Below are 21,119 nucleotides of genomic sequence, written 5' to 3' on the forward strand. Positions count from 1 at the left end.
ATCTCGCTAGCCCTTTCTGAGACCGCAAAACATAAATGCAGAGCACCTTTAAAGATTAAGGACTGACTAGACATTGTAATTCATGGTAAAAGAGATCCAGTCAAGTCATACCCAATGTAAACTAACAATAATGAATGCAAATGACAGCAGCGCTCTCCAACTAGTGCTTTTTAATAAGAGGATGATGACTCAACATGAAAGTAAATAGATAGGCCCTTCGCAGAGGGAAGCAGGGATTTATAGAGGTGCCAGAGCTCAGTTTCGAAATAGAGATGAATAATATTTTAAGCGGTATACTTTCATTGTCAACATAACAACCAAGAGATGGCGATATCTTCCATGCTACACACATTATAGGCAGTTCCCAAACAGAATGGTAAAGTTTATACTCCCCCTTCCACCAACAAGCATCAATCGATGGCTTGCACGAAACAACGAGTGCCTCTGACTAACAAGAGTCCCAAGGGGAGTTTTGTTTGCAATTATTTTGATTTAGTTTGCATAAAGCATGGGACTGGGCATCCCGGTGACCAGCCACTTTCTCATGAGTGAGGAGCGGAGTCCACTCCTCTTGAGAATAACCCGCCTAACATGGAAGATACAGACAGCCCTAGTTGATACATGAGCTATTCGAGCATACAAAACAAGATATTTATTTGAAGGTTTAGAGTTTGGCACATACAAATTTACTTGGAACGGCAGGTAGATACCGTATATAGGTAGGTATGGCGGACTCGTATGGAATAACTTTGGGGTTTAAGGGATTGGATGCACAAGCAGTATTCCCGCTTAGTACAGGTGAAGGCTAGCAAAAGACTGGAAAGCGACCAGCTAGAGAGCGACAACAGTCATGAACATGCATTACAATTAATCAACACCAAATGCAAACATGAGTAGGATATAATCCACCATGAACATAAATATCGTGAAGGCTATGTTGATTTTGTTTCAACTACATGAGTGAACATGCGCCAAGTCAAGTCACTTAAATCATTCAGAGGAGGATACCACCCTATCATACCACATCACAACCATTTTAATAGCATGTTGGCATGCAAGGTAAACCATTATAAGCTCCTGGCTAATCAAGCATGGCACAAGAACTATGATCTCTAGTTGTCATTGCAAACATGTTTATTCATAATAGGTCGAATCAAGAACGATGAACTAATCATATTTACAAAAACAAAAGAGGTTGATTTCACACCAGGTTTTCTCATCTCAGTCAGTCCGTCATATATCATCATAATTGCCTTTCACTTGCATGACCGAACGATGTGAATAATAATAATAATAATAGTGCACGTGCATTGGACTAAGCTGGAATCTGCAAGCATTCAATAAATAGGAGAAGACAAGGCAATATGGGCTCTTTTGTCAGATCAACAATAATGCATATAAGAGACATTTCAACAATTTAATTATGGTCTTCTCCTATCGACCCCCAAAGAAAAGAAAAGAAAAGAAATAAAACTATTTACATGGGAGAGCTCCCAACAAGTAGAAGAAGAACAGAAAATCATTTTGGGTTTTCTTTTTAATTACTACTACAAGCATTTGAAAGTAAACTGATTAAAAGCTACAACTAATTTTTTTGGTTTTTCTTAAGGTTTATTAAACACACAAAAAGAAAGCATAAAAAGGAAATAAAGTAGCATGGATGATACAATGAAAAAGTATGAGCACCGACATCTAGCAATGAGTGTGTGAACATAAATATAATGTCGGTGAGAAGTACGTACTCCCCCAAGCTTAGGCTTTTGGCCTAAATTGGTCTATGGCCATTGCTGGCCTGGCTGATATCCATAGTAAAAGTTGGGGTCGTACTGAGATGCAGCGGCTATCGCCTCCTGAGCTGCAGCGTGGCGATGAGCGGCCTCCGCTCTCCTCTCATACTCATGTGCCTCCTCTCTGGTAATAACATATCTTCCTTTTGCCTGATGATCAAAGAAGGCAGGAGCAGGGAGAGTAATATGGCCAGCACGGCATCTGTCAAAGATTAGTCGATATTAGAGAGGTGATTCATTCCTCTCGATAAACTGGTGGTGAACCATAGCATTAAAGTCTAGGTAAGCAGGGGGTAATTCAATATCATCTTCGCGTATGGCTATACCAAGAAAATTAGCTATGCGGGTTGCATAAATTCCTCCAAAGAAATCTCCATTAAATCTATTAAGATGCAACCTACGTGCAACAATGGCTCCCAAATTATAAGATTTATCTCCTAACACAGCACTCCTAAGAATACTGAGGTCAGGGACACACATGTGACATGCCTCATCTTTACCATTGATGCATCTACCTATGAAGAGAGCAAAATAATGTATAGCAGGAAAGTGAATGCTCCCTATGGTAGCTTGCATTATATCTCTAGATTCCCCCACAGTTATACTAGCAAGAAAATCTCTAAATTCAGATTTGCGAGGATCCCTGATACTACCCCATTGTGGAAGTTTGCAAGCGGTGGTAAAATCCTCTAAGTCCATAGTGTATGAATTTCCATAAAGATCAAACAGGACAGTTGGAGAATTACGTGAAGATGAAAATTCAAACCTCCTCACAAAGGAACTAGTGAGATAATGATACTGGCTGCACTTCTCTTCCTCGAAGCTCACAAGATCAGCGTTACACAAATATGCGTTAAATTCTTCCTTAATTCCCGCTCGATCCATAAAGTTTTTCGAAGGCCATTCACAAGGACGCACTGGAGCGTTTCTTGGTGACTCATCATCAGCATCACGCATTGCAAGCCTGGGCTCTTGTTTCCTTGAAGAGCCACCTTGGTACATTTTCCTAAACATATTTCTTCCTCTGAAAAATTTCTGAAATTTTTAGTAACTTTAAAATAAAAGTGAACAAAGCTCAATAATATTGATAGCAACTACTCCTACAAGTGCCTAGAGCCTATATCATGCATCAAAACTACTTTTGACCATATAAATTTGACATGCAAGCTCAAGAACAGGGTCACCTAAGCAGCACAAATTTGCAATGAATAAATCACTAGAACAAAAACTAATTGGACCAATGGAGGAGTCACATACCAAGGAACAATCTCCCCGAGCAGTTTTGTGAGAGGTGCTTTGAGCAAGGAGATCGAAAATGGCAGCAAAACGAGCTTGGACTCGGGTTTGAGCTGGTTATTCATGTTTGTGGGAGGAAGAAGGAGTGTGTGGGTGAAAGGATAAGTGGAGGAGGGCCACCGTGGGCCCACGAGGCAGGGGCGCGCCCTCCACCCTCGAGGCCAGGTGGATGGCCCCCCTGCTATGTTCTCAGTGCCAAATATTCTCAAATATTCTAGAAAAATCATATTTAAATTTCAGGGCATTTGGAGAACTTTTATTTTCGAGGTATTTTTATATTGCACAGATAATCAGATAACAGACAAAAAAATACTATTTTTATTTTATTTAATATAAATAACAGAAAGTAAAAGTGGGGTACAGAGGGTTGTGCCTTCTAGTTTCATCCATCTCATGATCATCAAAAAGAATCAACTAACAAGGTTGATCAAGTCTTGTTAACGAACTCATTCCGAATAACATGGAACCGGAGAAATTTTGAATAACACTATGTTACCTCAACGAGGATATGCACCTCCCCAATAATAAGAATATCATATTTCTTCTTGACAGTATGAAGAGGAAATTCAAAACCTCCAAATATAATCAATGGGATTTTTCCAATAGAGTTGATACTATGAACTTGAGGTTGTTTCCTCGGAAAGTGTACCGTGTGCTTATTACCATTAACATGAAAAGTGACATTGCCTTTAGTGCAATCAATAACAGCCCATGCAGTATTTGAAAAGGGTCTTCCAAGAATAATAGACATACTATCGTCCTCGGGAATATCAATAATAACAAAGTCCATTAAAATAGTAACATTTGCAACTACAACATGCACATCCTCACAAATACCGACAGGTATAGCAGTTGATTTATCAGCCATTTGCAAAGATATTTCAGTAGGTGTCAACTTATTCAAATCAAGTCTATGATATAAAGAGAGAGGCATAACACTAACACCGGCTCTAAGATCACATAAAGCAGTTTTAACATAGTTTCTTTTAATGCAGCATGGTATAGTAGGTACACCGAGATCTCCAAGTTTTTAGGTATTCCACCCTTAAAAGTATAATTAGCAAGCATGGTGGAAATTTCAGCTTCCGGTATCTTTCTTTTATTAGTAACAATTTCTTTCATGTACTTAGCATAAGGATTCATTTTAAGCATATCAGTTAATCACATACGCAAAAAGATAGGTCTAATCATTTCAGCAAAGCGCTCAAAATCCTCATCATCTTTTTTCTTGGATGGTTTGGGAGGAAAATGCATGGGTTTCTGAACCCAAGGCTCTCTTTCTTTACCGTGTTTCCTAGCAATAAAGTCTTTCTTATCATAACGTTGATTCTTTGATTGTGGGTTATCAAGATCAACAGCAGGTTCAATTTCTATATCATTATCATTACTAGGTTGAGCATCATCATGAACATTATCATTAACATTATCACTAGTTTCAGGTTCATTACCAGATTGTGTTTCAGCATCAGAGACAGAAATATCATTTGGATTCTTAGGTGTTTCAATAACAGGTTCACTAGAAGCATGCAAAGTCCTATCATTTTTCTTTTTCTTCCTTTTAGAAGGACTAGGTGCATCTATATTATTTCTCTGAGAATCTTGCTCAATTCTCTTAGGATGGCCTTCAGGATACAAAGGTTCCTGAGTCATTCTACCACCTCTAGTCATAACTCTAACAGCATTATCATTATTCTTACTATTCAATTCATTGAGCAAATCATTTTGAGCTTTAAGTACTTGTTCTACTTGAGTGGTAACCATAGAAGCATGTTTACTAATAAGTTTAAGTTCACCTTTGACATTAGCCATATAATCACCCAAGTGTTCAAGCATATTTGAATTGTATTTCAATTGTCTACCAAAATAAGCATTGAAGTCTTTTTGCTTAGCCATAAATTTATCAAACTCATCTAAGCATGGGCTAGCAAACTTAGTAAATGAGATTTCAGCTTTATCATATCTATAAAGAGAATTTACCTTTACTACCTATGTCGGGTTATCAAGACCATGAGTTTTTTCAATAGGTAATGGATTAAGATCATATGTTTCTTCAACAGGCGGTACATTAAGACCGTGTAATTCTTCAATAGGAGGTAAATTCTGGATGTGGAGTTTCTACACCTGAGCTCATATGCTCCTGTCGTGAACAGTAAAATAAATAAAATAGAAAAACATTTCAAAAAATTCTGAAAAAAAATTGTGGCATACTTTAAGAAATGTTTGTTGTGCATGCAAAATTTCATCACAAAATGACATTGGTGGAAGGCATGGTAAAAAGCCAAAATCGATACTCTATAAATGTTACTTTCAAACGCATTTTGGAGCTTTTATTTTGTTTTTTTTGCCACGACTTCCACGAATATGATTTCATGATGAAATTTTGCATGCACAACAAACATTTCTTAAAGTATGCCATAAAAAAATTTCAGAATTTTTTGAAATGTTATTATATTTTATTTAGTTTACTGTCCACACCAGGAGCATATGAGCTCAGATGTAGAAAGGTATTTTCGGTAAATTCTTAACATCTTCAGCTTTAATACCTTTTTCTTTCATAGATTTCTTTGCCTCTTGCATATCTTCAGGACTGAGAAATAGAATACCCCTCTTCTTCGGAGTTGGGTTAGGAATAGGCTCAGGAATTGGCTCCAGAGGTGTCCAATTATTTTCATTTGTCAACATATTATTCAATAGAATTTCAGCTTCAGCCGGCGTTCTTTCCCTGAAAACAGAACCAGCACAACTATCCAGGTAATCTCTGGAGGCATCGGTTAGTCCATTATAAAAGATATCAAGTATTTCATTTTTCTTAAGAGGATGATCAGGCAAAGCATTAAGTAATTGGAGAAGCCTCCCCCAAGCTTGTGGGAGACTCTCTTCTTCAATTTGCGCAAAATTGTATATATCCCTTAAAGCAGCTTGTTTCTTATGCGCAGGGAAATATTTAGCAGAGAAGTAATAAATCATATCCTGGGGACTACGCACACAACCAAGATCAAGAGAATTAAACCATATCTTAGCATCACCCTTTAATGAGAACGGAAATATTTTAAGGATATAAAAGTAACGAGTTTCTCTCCTCATTAGTGAACAGGGTAGCTATATCATTTAATTTAGTAAGATGTGCCACAACAATTTCAGATTCATAGCCATGAAAAAGATCATATTCAACCAAAGTAATTATATCAGGATCAACAGAGAATTCATAATCCTTATCAGTAACACAGATAGGTGAAGTAGCAAAAGCAGGGTCAAGTTTCATTCTAGCATTTAGAGATTGCTGATTTCATTTATCTAATAACCTCTTGAGTTCGTATCTATCTTTGCAAGCTAAAATAGCTAAAGAAGATTCTTTATCAAAAACATAACCCTCGGGAATAATAGGAAAGTCTTCATCACTAATTTCATGAGTATTATTAGATTCAATATTTTCAATCTCTCTAGCCCTAGCAAGTTGTTCGTCAAGAAATTCACCAAGTGGCACAGTAGTATCAAGCATAGAAGTAGTTTCATCCTAAGTATCATGCATAGAAAAAGTAGCATCATCAATAACATGCGACATGTCAGAACGAATAGCGGAAGCAGGTTTAGGTGTCGCAAGCTTACTCAAAACAGAAGGTGAATCAAGTGCAGAGCTAGATGACAGTTCCTTACCTCCCCTCGTAGTTGAGGGATAAATCTTGGTTCTTGGATCTTTCAAGTTCTTCATAATGATAAGAAGATATAAATCCCAAGTGACTCAGAGAATAGAGCTATGCTCCCCGACAACGGCGCCAGAAAATAGTCTTGATAACCCACAAGTATAGGGGATCGCAACAGTTTTCGAGGGTAAAGTATTCAACCCAAATTTATTGATTCGACACAAGGGGAGCCAAAGAATATTCTCAAGTATTAGCAGCTGAGTTGTCAATTCAACCACACCTGGAAACTTAGTATCTGCAGCAAAGTGTTTAGTAGCAAAGTAATATGATAGTAGTGGTAACGGTAGCAAAAGGTAACAGTAGTAAAAGTAATGTTTTTGGTATTTTGTAGTGATGGTAGCAATAGCAGCGGAAAAGTAAATAAGCGAAGAACAATATATGGAAAGGTCGTAGGCAATGGATCAGTGATGGAGAATTATGCCGGACGTGGTTCATCATGTAACAATCATAACCTAGGGTGACACAAAACTAGCTCCAGTTCATCAATGTAATGTAGGCATGTATTCCGAATATAGTCATACGTGCTTATGGAAAAGAACTTGCATGAAATCTTTTGTCCTACCCTCCCGTGGCAGCGAGGTCCTTACGGAAACTAAGGGATATTAATGCCTCCTTTTAATAGAGTACCGGAATAAAGCATTAAGAATACATGAACTCCTCAAACTATGGTCATCACCGGTAAGTATCCCGATTATTGTCACTTCAGGGTTAACGGATCATAACACATAATAGGTGACTATAGACTTGCAAGATAGGATCAAGAACTCTCATATATTGATGAAAACATAATAGGTTCAGATCTGAAATTATGGCACTCGGACCCTAGTGACAAGCATTAAGCATAGCAAAATCAATCTCAGAACATAGTGGATACTAGGGATCAAACCCTAACAAAACTAACTCGATTACATGATAGATCCCATCCAACCCATCACCGTCCAGCAAGCCTACGATGGAATTACTCACGCACGGCGTTGAGCATCATGAAATTGGTGATGGAGGATGGTTGATGATGACGATGACGACGGATTCCCCTCTCCGGAGCCCCGAACGGACTCCAGATCAGCCCTCCCGAGAGGATTTAGGGATTGGCGGTGGCTCCGTATCATAAAACGCGATGAATTCTTCTCTCTGATTTTTTCCTCCCCGAAACACAATATATAGAGTTGGAGTTGGAGTCGGAGGAGCTCCAGGGGGCCACGAGGTAGGGGGGCGTGCCCCCCACCCTCGTGGACAGGTGGTGGGCCCCCTGGCCTTCATCTTTTACAGGTATTTTTTATATTTTCCAAAAAGTTGCTCCGTGAAGTTTCAGGTCATTCCGAGAACTTCTGTTTCTGCACATAAATAACACCATGGTAATTCTGCTGAAAACAGCGTCAGTCCAAGTTAGTTCCATTCAAATTATGCAAGTTAGAGTCCAAAACAAGGGCAAAAGTGTTTAGAAAAGTAGATACGACGGAGACGTATCAGCCAGCTCCCGTATCACTGTCCCCTGTTCCCAAATATAAGTCTTTTTAGAGATTTCAACAAGGGACTACATATGGAGCAAAATGAGTGAATCTACACTCTAAAACATGTCTATATACATCCGTATGTTATAGTCCATTTGAAACCTCTAAAAAGATTTATATTTAGGAACAGAGAGAATACACGGCTAAATCGTCGGTTACAACATGGGCTACAACCTCAAAGTAGTCTGAGAACCATTCAACATGATCACCATTGTCTAATCCTGCACCCAAAGCTGTGAGCACATTAGATGGCTGGTTACATCCCCTTGGAGCATGAATCACTCTAGCCTCAATCAATGAATAAAGTACGCTTATAGTAATGGGTACTTGATTTCACATAAGAAAATACCCAGCGGCACTTGACCATACGCTTCAAAGCTTACAGCCTGCTTGAGTATCAGACAGTCTGTTTCAAAAATTGCTTGGCCCACACTTAAATAGTGAGCAACTTATCCTTCTCCGCAACCTCAGAATTTTTCTCATGACGTCATGTGCTGAATTACACTCTCATCCGGATTTCCTCCAGCAGCAAGGCATACCATTGCTCCTTCACTTCTTTGCAGTTTAGAAAGAGATGGGCCCCATCTTCGAACAATATGCAACAGACAGCACATCAAACGATTTGCCAACCTAATTTCAAATTAGAACATAGCGAATTATTCAAGCTACAAAAATAGTGCATATGATTCCCTAGCAAATTCGTTCACTACTCTATATTACAAAATGAAGAATTCCTAGATGAAAAATGGTTTAACAGAAAAAGATAAGCACTTGAACAACATGCACTCATTACGTGGTTGTCAGGCATCAATACACTATCAAACGGGTAGGACTGTGAATTACCAAACATACCGGGGAAGCTACAATTCAGGAACTAAACCGACCAGTCGGACATGAGCGGGAAGAAATCTAAACAACTTACTGGAGAAATCTAAACGATGGGCACAACACTCTCACTCATCCATCCCACGCCCCTCACTCTTTCTCTTTCCCCTTCATCTCGCCGCGGCAGGCCGGCAACGACGGGCAAGGGCGGTGGCTCTCTTTCCAGCAAGAGGCAGCGCCTCCGGCTCCCGCTGGCCCTACATTGTTGTACCACTCCTCCATCCCGCCCCCAGCCGCGCTGGTGGCACACACACATGTCTGATTTTGGTCGTGGCCACGCCCGGCGACTCGCACGCACCTTGCAGCACGAGGTGGGCTCCTCCGTCCCATGCGCTCAGGGATCTAGCTCGGTGTCCTGGATACCTTCCCCACACCGTGCGCACCTGGATGCACGTAACTGGATGAGGAGGGGATCCTGTGGTGCACCCCAACGTCGACGGCTCCTCTTCGCCACCGAGCTCCTCAACCCGCAGGCCACCCTCCACTGGTCAGCTGCTCCCCACCCCCCCTTCGAATCTGAAACTTTCCTATATTGCGGTCAATATCTATACAATATGGCCAATCTCTTTAATCTCAAGACAAACTGCAGTCCAAGTCACTTGAATGCAATTTTCAGTCAAGTGTTCATTAGTAATACTCCCTTTTTATTGCTATACGATGTCGGATGCCTCATGCTTTTACCATACAAAAGAACAAATGCCTTAGAAAAGAAACACAGTACCTTAGTATTTTTGTTCTTCTCTAGCGAGTAGGAATCCTGTCATCTTCCTCCTGCATTTGTTGAAACACCTCCATTGAATAGGCTAAATTTATCCTACCTGTTAAGTGTCATGCATTGTGAGGAACCTCCAACAACAGCTAGGCTTCATCAGAATCCTTCCCTGAAGGGGTAGCAAGGATGATCCTTCGTTTTGGGGTTACATGAAGTTGTCAAAGTGATGCTGGTTCTCCTCTAGTGGGATTGCTAGATTGTGGCAGAAATGAGATTTTTCTCAAATGAGAATATGCTAGCTTTTCTAGGTCCCCTCATGGTTCCTCTCGAATCTGCATCTTCAGGAACATAAGAAAATCAAAAGCCACTTCCATCTTACTTGAAATAAGCCAAAGAAAGAAGCTGCAAAAAATATGGAAGTCAAGTACATGAGACATTTTCCAATGTGTAAAATCTAGAAAATATATGTGCAGTGCTGAACCGAAGAAACTGATGGTAGCTAACTTCTGAAGCTTTCATCAGGTCTTTTGAGAGATTTCATGGGCGGATCTGGTAAGTCTTTTCAAACCGCCAACATTTTCTTTCACCTATTTCCTTTCTGTAATTGTCCTAATGGGATGAGATGGGTTATCGATTTGGACTGAAAATATGCGGGGGTGAGGAGAGGAAGCGAACCAACCTGGGAGGTGAGGAAACCAACGAGCGAACTAATAAACTATAGTTATGGCTAATTAATTAGTACTCCATATATCCAATAAAATAGTTGGCAAATTAACAGATGGAATAAAATAGTTGGCAAAACTATGTGAACTATTTTCCTGCTTGGTATCCAAACAAAGAACTTATATTTCGCCAGTGTATTGGCCTATCATTCAGTCTTAGGACTCTGCGATATAGTAACTGCTCATCATTTTATTATTGTTCGATAGATTATTTTCAGTTCAGTAGCTGTCATACTCAAATTCCATATTCCATGACAAACCATTAAATTTGAAGAAACACGACGAAGTCTAATTGACACCAATTCTATTAGCATGAAAAAACACAAGTAAATGGGAGTAAACTCTTAAATACGATTTCAGATTTTAGCATACCAAGTAATGTAAAATATACCTATTTATATGTGCTACTATAAAGGGAATAATGACAGTTGAGATGGACAAGTTAGTCATTAGAACAAAAGAAAGGAAGAACAAAGTAGGTGTATTACATGCAGAGGTTGGGCAGATACTGAAATATGACTTTTTCACCGGTTCAACAGTTCCATCTAGGTACCACAACAGATTGCATCATACCTTTCACCCCCTTATCTCCTATATTTATTGAAAATCAAAGCACTATGTCAATTCGCTATTGATGCCAAAAGGGCATTCCATGATGGACTATGCTAACGACGGATTCGAACCTAAGTCTATGCAATACCTATTGAGCCTAATAACCAACTAAACCACCTTTTGTTGTTGTCTATTATAGATAAACAATGTTATTTGAACCTTTCTTATTTCTGCCATATCAGAAAAAAAAAGTTTGGCTTGGTAACTTTGGCATGACCAGCCTGATAACTATGGGTATGAGCAACATGATAACTATACCATGATAAGGCTGATAACTACAGTACGAGAAGGTTAAGGCATGAGGAAGTATGGTAATTTAACACATAAATTACCAATGAAAATGTTTAAAAACTTTTTTCCCTTGGATGAAAGATACCATGGTGTTTAAAATGTAAGATATTAGTTATCAAATCTGTGATGTATACATTATCATGCTTTTTACATAGATATTACCGGGTGTATATTTTTCAACAAAAAAATTTCAGGTCAAAAAATTATAATGGCGTTTGTATGTGAGTTATCAGCTTAGTATGTGTCTATTAACAAGCTATTTACATATAAATTACCGGGGTTGCCCCCCCCCCCCCACCCCTCACCACAGTCACCACATTTACCAGGGTCGGGTACATAAATTATCAAGTCTGTGATGTGTGATTTATCATGTTATTTGCATAAGAGTTATCGTGTTATGATTCAACAACTCCTCCCATCCTACCCCGCCGATAAAGTTATCAGGATTGGGTACATAATTTATCATTTCTACGATGTGTGACTTATCATGTTATTTGCATAGAAGTTATCGTGGTATGTTTCAATGACTCCCCCCAACCCCAACCCCACCGACAAAGTTACCAGGACAGGGTACGTAATTTAATGTCTATGATGTGTGAGTTATCATATTATTTGCATAGAAGTTATCGTGGTATGTTTGTTTCAATGACTTCCCCACTCCGGCCCCTCCGACAAAGTTACCAGGACTAGTACATAATTTATCATGTTTACGATGTGTGAGTTATCATGTTATTTGCATAGAAGTTACCGTCGTACGTTTCAACGACACCCCCACCCCGACCCCTCCGACAAAGTTATCAGGTCTACCATGTATGAGTTATCATGTTATTTGCACATAAGTTACCGTGACATGTTTTAGCGACTTGCCCCACCCCATCCTCGCCGACCAAGTTATCAGGTCCTCCATGTTTGAGTTATCATGTTATTTGCACAGAAGTGACCATGACATGTTTCAGCGACTTGCCCCACCCCCACCCTCACCGACCAAGTTATCAAGACCGGGGTACATAAGTTATCAGGTCCGCCATGTTTGAGTTATCATGTTATTTGCACAGAAATTACCGTGGTATGTTTCAACAACTACCCCACCCCCACCCTCGCCGACAAAGTTTTTAGGACCGGGGTATATAAGTTATCAGGTCTATGAATTTTGAGTTACCATGTTATTTACACGAAAGTTAATGGAGGATATTTCATCACCCCCCCCCCCCTCCGGGTCGGTAAAGTTAGCAGGAACGGGGTACCTAAGCGCGGAAAAAATCAAACAGTAAATTAACTCGTTTTTATGCATACGTAGTAGCGGAGACATGTTAAATAGCCCATTTACTTTCTTTTGTTCAAGAAAGAGATCGTAGGTCAGGTGGTAGGCTAGTTGAGTTGGCTCACTAGTGGTGCAATGATCAAATCCTCTCTTGTTCACATCAATTTTTGCGTGAAAAAATCTCGAACGAAAAAAGATCTGGAGAGGGAAAAATGGATTGGGAAGAGAGCAAGAAAATCAGATCTGGCGAACAAAAGGATCTGGAGAGGGAAAAAATGATAAATTATATTCGCCAGATCTGCACTATAGATGGAGGGCTGCACTATAGCAGTGGCCTACTCGCGGTAATCAAGTATCTACAAAATTAGCCCACCTCCTATTTTTTTGAAAAAATGAGCCAACAACCAAGGATGACAGAAGCGTGCGTGCCTGTCGCTAACCACCAGTCGGCGGGTACTTAGCTTTCTCGTTCCATGATATCCACTTTGTAGAACACTTACAAGGTATAACTCATATCACTACCCAGGAGAAACCATTCGACAACCTTTTCATCCCCGTTGATGATCCCTGATGTAAGATACTGGAAAAATCTAATTCATAATCCCGAATGCATATATGGAGCACCACACAAGAACTTGTTATTACCAAATATATCACTTCCAAAGAAGTGAAAACAAATAGTACACAACTATGAGCTCAATAAAAACAAGACCGAGAATACGCAAGAGATTTTCACACTGCTTCTTCCTGTGCTTCAGCCTAACAAAATGCATGAGTCATGCCCATGTTTCAACAAATACATAAGCAATTTTTGCCACTGAAGTCATTATTTCAGTAAGTACAAAACAACTAAAGAGAAAACTAAAATGCATGTAAAAAAATCAAACTTGATGAATGAAAAAAAACACGGAGGATGCATGAAGGAGTGCTTACCTCGACCAATGATGATGTTTCATGGAGCAGGTGTGTTGCGTGGAACTAGCCAAACATGAGTGTTTGAATTGTGTACACCTTCATCTTTGTATCTAAGGATGACAGGATGAATCATCAGTAAGCTCTTACCAGTCCATAATAAACTTTGTCTCATAATGTAGTGAGTATTCCTTGTATATGAGCAAATAAATTCTGCATAGAATACCATGCATATACATGCCTAGAATGGTAGTTATAGTGCCTACAAAATGTGGCGGCACAGTTAAAGTTCTTAATCCTCAATGCCAGTCGAGATACTGACATTACAATATATTTAAGATTCCTCGCCAAAAGAATTTACGACCACAAATCAGTAGTGCTTAACCCAAAAAGAAATTTTCAGTTTTTGCCAGAGATCCAAGTTTGCAGAACGGTAGGACCGGTGGCCGAATTGTGCTGATAGACGTTGTTGGCAATGTCGTTGATGTCAGAAGCATGCCGCACCTCTGATTGAATGCCTGACAACACCAATGAGTACTGATTGCCATTGAAGAGACCAGCGATGTTCTATAAACACCCACGCATTAAGAAAAGTTCTTTCATGCGTAAGAAAATAAATAGCTAACTGAAAATTAAAGAGAGGATTAGCTATAAAGGTTCAAAAATAGAAATTGCAAACACGTAAGCAATTAAGTACCCTCACAGATAATATGACTCAAGGATGATAAGGAAGTAAATATGTACCCTTGCAGCTCTAGCAATTAGGAAACGGCATCTGAACCGAAGGAACTGGGGTAAGTCGACGCTAGAGACTTGCAATAGAGCTGCTGATGACACATCAAAGCCTGTTGACAGAATAGAATCTTGCATCTTATTTATCAAAAATGTGGCCTTGGTTGGATACCCCGAGCAAGTTTCAATATTAAGACTAAGCAAGGAAAATTTACCAAGATCAGGCTGGCAACAATTACAGCCTAATATCGTGAACACCGCTAGAACCTCCAGAGAAATGGTAGAAACACTTCAAAAATACTGCTACTAACTAAAAGAACGTTAAAAAGGAGGAGTGCCACACTGATGGTATTAACTAAAGAGTAAAGAGCAGTAAGAACAGGATGTTTAGTACAGTTACCTTTAAATAGACCGAACAATGTAGAATAATTGGTCTTCAACCCACGCCCTTCATGCCCATTGATGCTGCAATATTACGATCAGGGATAAGTCAATATAAAGGGTGTAAGAAATATCCTCCCAAAAGTGAAGAAGGAAACATATGTGGTTACATAAGTACCATGCATTCCTATTTTGCAGTTATCAGAACAACAGAACACCAGTGTTGATGTTTATCGTCTTGTAAGGTGCCAAAGGACATCAAATTTTATTCTTGACTACTTCTTTTCATCATTAGAAGCTGAGATCAAAAATACATTTCCTGACAACCAAAAAAAGAGTAGTGACAGCTTAGATCTGCTAGGGATATATACATGATCAATTTCGAACATTCGGACGAACATTCTATGAGGTGTCCAAGTTGCAAATTCACACACCCAAAATTTGCAAGGCTGAGAGAGGGGTAACTACCAAGCATCACCCTATGTTGATCAAAGAACATCAGTATACGCACTCAAACACTACAGTGGAAGTGTGTTGAATCAGATGTGGACTTGCAGTTTTGTTGCATTTTTATGTCTACATTTGATCCAATCTAGCATACACTAATAATAGCTCTAATATAGTCCCATCTTATCACCAAGGATGACACTTTTACTGATATAAAATCTATAACACGTCAGAAGTTAACAAGAAAACAAATTCAAAGAACGAACCTGGAGACGGAGCGTGCTCATCAGTTGTCACGGCCATGTTGGCGGCGTGTGGGGATCCGAGGCGACGGCGGTGTCCTGGTGATCTGCGACGGCGGCAGGGCCGGTCCTGAGATTTCGGGGGCCCGGGGCGAAACGAAAACATGGCCTCTTAATGTATACGTACAAAAATAGTCAATATATGTAAGTATATTGATATGCTCAGGCAAAGTTACAAAGCCACACAACATACAAGATCAACTAATATAATTTTACTAATTATTATGGCATACTCACAAACCAATAATTTTCCAGTACAGTCTATCCTTAGGTAATGTACAATCATTTGATTATCAATGGTCATGTTGCAACAATGAACTAAAAGTGTGTCTCGAAAATTATGACAGCAAATCTTGGAGACATGGCTAAAGGAAAACCTATGATTGAAGTGCTCAGACAAGAAAAGTGAGGCAAGTGATGCAGAAAAATCATTATGAATATTTGGACCTACGTTCTCCAAGACATGTATACAAGTCAGATGTTCTTATGCAAAAAGTGAGCAACCATGAGTAAGTTAGTACTGCCTGTACAACGCTCACTTGCGCTAGTTAATACCAACTTAACAGTAAACGGCAAACAATTAGGGATGGCAGTTTTGCCCATGGGTATGGGTACCCGCGGGTACCCTACCCGAAAATAGTGGGCATGGGTGAGACTTTTTACCACTTCATACCCATGGGTATGGGTATCCATACCCGCCAAAAACATGGGTAGGGTATGGGTATGAAATTATACCCATGGGTAACCCAATGGATACCCAGAAAATTAATAAATAAATTAAACCCTATAATATGTGAGTAAATAATTATCTTGAGTTCTTAACTAGCCCACGGACCATAGGCCATAGACGGCCATCGCCCCAGTACTATCTTCTATGCTTTTCCTTGAAGCAATCAAGAGCCGGGTTACTAAATCCTCGTCGATTCATCCCCAACCAAGGCTATATATTATACCCACCGGATGGGTACCTGAATTTAGACCTTTTTCTAATCTTACTTTTGTCATGTCAATGCTATATATTGTACCCACCGGATACCCAGTGGGTATAGGATACCCGATGGGTATGGGCATGAGTACCAATTTACGCCCATGCATAGTGAAGTGGGTGGGTATAGAAAAAAGATTTTGGTATGAGTTTGGGTAGAAAAGTGTCGTACCCGCCCATACCCTACACATTGCCATCCCTACAAACAATAGACACCGAATATATTAATCAGCTAGATATTTGAAGAGAAAATGCAGTCTTACCTTCCGTCAGGGGGTAGCCACCAAGAGCATGGACTTCAACCACGCAGCAGCAGCGACTACAGGCAGAAGCTTTGCCATGAGAGGCAACCTGTCTCCGCGGATGACAACAAGACCATCGCAAGTTCATAATCCTGATGCCCGCGGCGGATGGAAAGCCGAAAGAACTCAAAGAAGTGCGAGGAAGAGCGGACCGGCCGCGGCATCGTGGATAGTCAAATCGGAAGGATGAATCGAGGATGGAATAGACCCTGATTAATCGCGACCTAATTTTCAGCGTGGCGCAGTACAAAGGACGACGTCCTGGGGCTGGGGGTCCCCCTCGGCCTCGGGGGCCCGGGGCGGCCGCCCCCTGGTGAGAGATGACGAAAAAAACCAACAAAAATAAACCGGACGAAAGTGGTGGGACGAAAATAAACCCGAAACGGAGACTACCAACTGAGACATTAGGAGTAGAGATATATCTATATGTGGTAGTCCATTTGAAATCTCTAAAAAGATAAATATTTAGGAACGGAGGGAGGGAGTACATTATAAGCAGAATCGCAGCATGTGCATGCCTGCCGTTAGATGAAAACCCAACGCTTATGATAGATCCACGTCGATAGCTGTTTTATCTCCTCTCTTCTATACACAGCAGCACACAGGCAAACCGAACTGTTAAAAATAATTATGTAATTAGGGGAAAATCTCCCCTTGCCCAAACCGTCATTGCGGTTTGTCCCGCAACCGATGCCTCCCTTCGATCTCCTTGAACCGACGCCTCCTCGAGGGATCGTCGTGTCTCTTCGGGACATATAAAAGGGGGTCTGTAACCATCGATCAAGGGATTCGATCATTCTGATTCAAAACACGTTATCACGCACGTAGAACAGCCAGCGAGAGCAAAAGGCAACAGAGAAAGGAGAAGAGAGGAAGCACTCGCCGCCGGTGAGATGACAGGCCTCGTCTCCTTCTTCCTCCGTCTGATCCGCGAGGACGGTCGCCGCTACCGCCTCATTGCCCTTCGCCGCCATGGAGTTGGTGGCCACCGCCGTTTCCGTCGCCAGATGCAAACCATTCGTCGATTCGGCCGCAGCGCCGCTGACATGGCGCTCCTGGCCGCCACCGTGCCGCTGGACGTGGTGCTCCTGGCCGCCACCGCGCCGCTGGACGCCCCCCCCCCCCCCCGCGGTGCTCCCCTCGCTCCTGGACGCAACCACGATGGTGCTCCCTGCGCCCGTGGCCAGGCGCCCATGGGGTTCGACCCCTGGCTAGTGGCCGGCCCGAGCGCCTCCATGGTGCACAGGGCTGCAACCGCGCCTGCACCGCCCCCTGGATCTCCGCCTCCACCACCTCCTCCACCGGTCGCGTGGCTCGCGCCGTCGACGCCAACACCCGCCTCCGAGGCCGCTGGCCCGCCCGGATACTGCCATGTGCCGATGCGCGTCGTCGTGAACGAGGAGGAGGCGCTCGCCTTCGTCTCCCCGTCGACCGGGCCTCCGGAGTAGTCCGCCTTGGAGTCGGCATGGAGGGCGCCGCCGGCGGCGGCGGCACGCCTCAACAGGAGACAGCCGCGGGCTCGAGCAGCCGCACGGAGCGGCGCTTCGGCCGCCTCTTCGGGCGCGTCGTTGCAGCCCTCGACCGCCGCCCCGGCCATCGCCCAGGCTCATGGGCTCCGGCGAACCTCGGCTTCACTGCTACTCCACTGCGCCAGGCCTCCACCGTCGTCATCTCCTCTTCAGATGAAGAGGCCTCGTCGGTGTCACGTCGCTGACACCTAAAGATGCGAGGGGAGGCGCCGGCGCTCGCCCCGGTCGTCGGCGACTGGGCTCCCTGCTCCTTGCGAGCGCAGGTGGTGGTGGGGATCGAGCGTGGTGCGGGTCCTTATCCGTAACCGCCCCACCTCTCGCCTCCTCTTATGCGGTGTGGGTGGCTGCAGGCTGGCCTCGGTCGGTGATGGCAGGCCCAGGCCCAGGCGATTGGCCTACTCTCTTCAAGTTTTTTTTAATCTCTGTTTTTATTAGTCTAGTACTAATTATTGTATATGGTGCAGTTTTAGACTCTGTTTAGTACCTAGTTTGACTACTACTTACATACTAGTCCAGTTCTAGATTAAATCTGACTAGGACTTGTGTAATTATTAGTGTGTTTATATTATGTAATGGATTGATAATATAAATAAAGTACTGGATTTCATCTGGGAAGAATGACATGTTCGATGTGTTTACCACATCTCATTTTTATCGAACATGTCTTTGCGATTGAGGTCTTCTCTCGCATATCAAACTTGCAAATTTTTGGATGTTTCTCCCTCATCTTATTTGGAATCACAAGGTAATGAGTTGTGATCTACTGCTCATTTGCAGAATATCCTCTCTTACTGTGAGGTCTACGCTTTGTCATTCTCGACAAATGATTACCTCCAACGTGTATTCCTTATATCTGAATTGTAGCATACACAAGGTAATGGCGATGTAGCCTATTACTGTGAGATCTATGTGATCTTCAAAGTGTTATGTTCACACAATTGAGGTTGAGAATTTTTCAAGTTTAGACTTGAGTATCAATTTTTGCATTCTTATTACACAACCATGATGGTTTTTAATTTACCACCCGTAAATTAATTATCTCTGGTTTCCCATGTAGGCAAAGATGACTGCCAAAGAGTTTGAGGAGCTTGCCCTCAATGGCCACAACTACCCTACATGGGCTATGGACATCAAGATCAGTCTTGCGTCCCGTGGGATAGCGCGTGAAATACAACCCCCGGAGACCCCTCTCCCGGATGAGGCCATGCCGCTGACAGAACAGCAGAACTATGCTGCCTTATTCATCATAAGGCACCATATTCATCCAGATCTCAAGTCTGAGTATTTACAGGAGGAATCTCCTAGTAGTCTATTTCTGGCCCTTAAAACGAGGTATGAACAGTAGAAGGCAGTAGTCCTGCCCGAAGCACTCCATGATTGGACTCATCTTCGTCTTTAGGATTTCAAGTCCATCGGTGAGTACAATCATGTTGTTCATAAGATATGTTCCAAACTGCGCTTTTGTGAGAAGGAACCTACTGAGGGGGAGAAGATAGTGAAAACTTTGTCTACTATGCTCCCTTCAGATAGGATCCTCCAACAGCAATACCGTGCTCGTAACTACACTGTCTATTCCGAGCTTATTCACATGTTACTTCAAGCTGAAAAGCATGATGAGCTACTCACTAAGAATGGCTCTCAGCGCCTAGTTGGGGCACAACCTTTACCTGAAGTTCATCTGAATGTTGCAAATAGACAAAAGTTTAATGGTACCTCTCGAGGTAAACAATCCAATTCCGAGCATAAGCGAAAGCACAATGGGAACAGGAGATCTAGATACCCACACAAGGGAAAAGGCACTTCAAAGCCCAGGTTTGATAAATCTAAGCTTTGTAACAAGTGTGGATGCTCCACGCATTCTACTGAAAAGTGCACAATGACCAAGCATCTGGTTATGTTGTACCAGCAATCTCAGGGACGCAAAGCACCTCAAGGGAAAAGGTTTAAAGCCAACTTCAACCTTCATCCGTATAGCGCAAAAGGAGTTGGTGGTTCGCACGATGTTCCTCCTGGACCGAGCAATGCCGTGGTTCCTTATCTGCCTGAGGCTACTGCTGAAATGGAGAACACGTTGATTGAGTACACTGCAAACAACGTGTTTGGCAACTTCGACTAGTCCCTCAATCTCCTTAGTAATCTACTTAATTATGTCCATTTGTGATGATTGTAATAAGAACATAAGTTTGTTGTTGTCTTTATATTGTATTGTATCAGCACATTTGATATAATAAAGATTGTATTCTATATATTACTATGAGGTTTTCTTATTGAAAATTCTTTGTTTTATATAGTTTTCTACGGGGACAATCCGATGGAAGAGGAATTATCCCTTGTGGACAGTGGTGCCACAAACTCCATACTGAGGGAGATGAAATATTTCCAAACTCTAAAAAAGACGAATGGAGATATTCTAACTATCGCTGGACGCGATACTGTGATTGTTGGTACTGGACGTGCCATATTCACCCTCCCAAGTGGTACATATGTGACAATTGAGGATGCTTTACTGTATCCCGATTCTGCATGTACCCTGATCAGTTATCGAGATATCCGTAAAAATGGTTTTCATATTGAAACCCATGAAGACAACAAAGAGGAGTATCTACTCTTTACTAAAGATGACGGATATGGCAAAAAGGTACATGAGAAAATTCCTTCTCTATCGTCTGGTTTGTACTATACGTACATCAAACCCGTGGAACATGTTGCATACAAAGTAATTTTTCAGAATGTTAACGCATTCCAAACCTG

General features: G+C 41.6%; 1 pseudogene; it reads left to right on the top strand.

Annotated features, from left to right (window-relative positions):
* Window positions 1-19,431: 19,431 nt before the first annotated feature.
* On the top strand, window positions 19,432-20,484 carry LOC147973155 (uncharacterized; annotated as a pseudogene).
* Window positions 20,485-21,119: the final 635 nt, after the last annotated feature.

Source organism: Triticum urartu, chromosome 5A (assembly GCF_056163025.1).
Source record: "Triticum urartu cultivar PI428250 chromosome 5A, HENAU_Tu73, whole genome shotgun sequence".
Classification (NCBI taxonomy): Eukaryota; Viridiplantae; Streptophyta; class Magnoliopsida; order Poales; family Poaceae; genus Triticum; species Triticum urartu.